Source organism: Crocodylus porosus, unplaced genomic scaffold (assembly GCF_001723895.1).
Source record: "Crocodylus porosus isolate Cpor-Errol unplaced genomic scaffold, CroPor_comp1, whole genome shotgun sequence".
In the NCBI taxonomy this organism is placed as follows: Eukaryota; Metazoa; Chordata; order Crocodylia; family Crocodylidae; genus Crocodylus; species Crocodylus porosus.
This window is the reverse complement of record NW_017728934.1, coordinates 153695-156082: the sequence shown is the minus strand read 5'-3', so window position 1 is coordinate 156082 and position 2388 is coordinate 153695. Positions and strand designations below refer to the sequence as shown.

Here is a 2388-nt window from a genome sequence, read left to right as displayed (position 1 = left end):
GCCAGCCTCTCCGCAGCACGTGGAGCTGGGTTGGAGCAGCCCCAGGCTGGCAGGCTGACCCCGGGGCTCCCTGCCAGCTGGGGTGCTCGGATCTAGTTCAACATGCTGCGGTCCCAGGTGCACGTGTAAATACTGCACCTGGAAGCAATAGACTCCAGTGCGAATTGTGCCAGACTTTATTCAGGTGCATTAATAGCACGTGTAGATGCGCCCAGTGAGTGGCAGATCTTTCTACCTCCTGTTGCTTCAAATGAATTGAAAGTATGGATTGTAGCCATCTAGGCTATGTCGATGTTTCTGGAATAACTGCTGTAGGACTGTAGATGTGTCTGGCCAGAGCAGACTTGCTTTATAGCTAGAGTTTCACTAGCCAAAGGTTTCAAGCTATTTCATAATACAGAGTACATTTTAATAGACAGTCTTGTGGGCACCTTCCCTCCCACTCGCTCTGACGCAGACCACCTCCCACTCACAATTGGAGAACATCCCTGTAATGACTACGGTAATTGCTTTCATAGAAAAATAATTCCAAGGATGTGTTTAATGTATTCTTAGCTGTCTCTAAATGTGATTTAACAACTGGAAGTAGGAGAACCAGCATCCATTGACCAGCCGGTTCTTTGCAGGACACCGGTGACTGCCACATGGGACCCTGGAGGTCCTCTGGCCACGCTTTGGGAACTCCAGCACCCAGCAGCTGATCCTTTTTCAGGCTAGGCATGTCTCAGACTACTGCAGAGGTTGGTTTTAGGGCTTGCTTTAAACAAGTGGTTCCCCCTTTCAAACCCTTATGCCTTGGTTCAACTGGGTTTGGTCTTGGGAACTACCTGGATGACGATGCTGTTGTTTAGCCAGTAGGATAGCGCCTATTTCTGCTGTGACAGGCATTGGTCAGAGCCATGGAAAAGCATGGTGAGCTTGTAGAAATGTTGTCTACTGATTTAAAGCATAAGACTGATTCCTGACTGTGCCCCCGACTTGCTCATGTGAGTGGGCAAATCATATAGGTTAACTGAATTTTGGTGGGGGGAATTGGGGAGGCATCAGGGGGTTCATTGTTAACTCATTTCAGTAAGCGAGTAAAGTAGTGTCCTGCTTTTTGTGGGTGGGCGGAGTGAGTGGTCACGATTTTCATGCAACGAGATAGGAAATTAGGTTTTATTTTTGTACCTCGCTGATATATTTGCAAGGCCACTTTATACCAGAAGCACAATGTTTTGTAAAACTTCATTGCAGTTGACACTTTTTTTCACTGTCATCTTTATCAGAGGATTAATATCCATAGTTACAGAGGGAATCCAGTATACGGGTTCTGGCGAATAATACCCCAAAGGGAGAAAAAAAAACCCCAAACCTCTTCCCAGTTAAAAACGTAAAAAAGATGTGTTGAGGTAGCTTTGCTGTAATTGCTGCTTTGAGGCTTTGCGGGTGTACCGCCCAAAATATTTCTTAAAAGATGCATAGTGTGAAGATTAATATAATTGGAAAAGAGAGCTCTAAAGGGATGCTATCAATTAGAAATATAATGAGTTTAAAAATGATGTTAAAGTAATTGTATTAATACTTGCCACCAAATCTCTTTGCTGGGGTTTATGGCTTTATAATACTTAAAGATGTTTTTCTTCCTCTCCACTGTTGCAAAGTGTGAAATCTACTTCTAGCCGGGGGCGGGGGGGGAGGGGGGAACCAAGTAGACACAAAGTGCTATTAAATGTAACACCTAAGGTTTTGGCAACTGCAAACTGCATAAAAAACGTTCCTGACTTCACTGTTTACTTCGAGCATTCATAACACTTTGTGTCTACTCAGTTTCCCGTGTTACTTTGGGTTCGAAGACAACTGTTCCCCTTTGAAAGCTGGGTGTAATAAATGTAATTCTTCTGACTACATGACTTAATCTGTCTTTTAAGTGAAAACATCCTTTCTTTTCTGTTTATGAGCCTCTGCCTGAGTAATTTCTCTTGCTGGCTTACATTAACCTCAACACCAAAGGCTATGAGAAAGTTTTGCAATTGTAACTACTCTAATAGATCTGTTTAATGTCTAAAAATCACTGCTTTCTAATTGGACGTCATCTGTTTCCTTGATTACGCAGAACACAGCGGTGCAGCCACCAAAATAGACTCCTGTGATCTGTAAGGAAATGATCAGGAAATACTTTTAAAACTTCAGGCAATTCTTATCTCACCAGGCAATATTTATAAAATATGTCTGCCTGCGATGGACAGAATGGCTGTTTTCAGGGCCTTCACCGGTTGCGCAAGGAGTCCTCAAGAGCTTGTCGTTGCAGTGCTGCCTGTAGTTTTGCACAACAATTTACGTTTCATCCTTGTAGCTCTCTCCCAGTATTGCTAACCGTCACGATTTTATTGCAGATCTGAGTACTGG

At 43.5% G+C, this 2388-nt stretch overlaps 1 protein-coding gene across 1 annotated transcript in view; it reads left to right on the top strand.

The window, feature by feature from the left end:
* The first annotated feature begins 583 nt into the window (after positions 1-583).
* The window catches only part of FKBP5 (FK506 binding protein 5), a 27937-nt gene continuing 26132 nt past the window's right edge, over positions 584-2388 (top strand). The window contains exon 1 of the mRNA XM_019546210.1: positions 584-740. The gene's annotated coding sequence lies outside the window, so the exon portion shown is untranslated. The remainder of the gene's footprint in view (positions 741-2388) is intronic.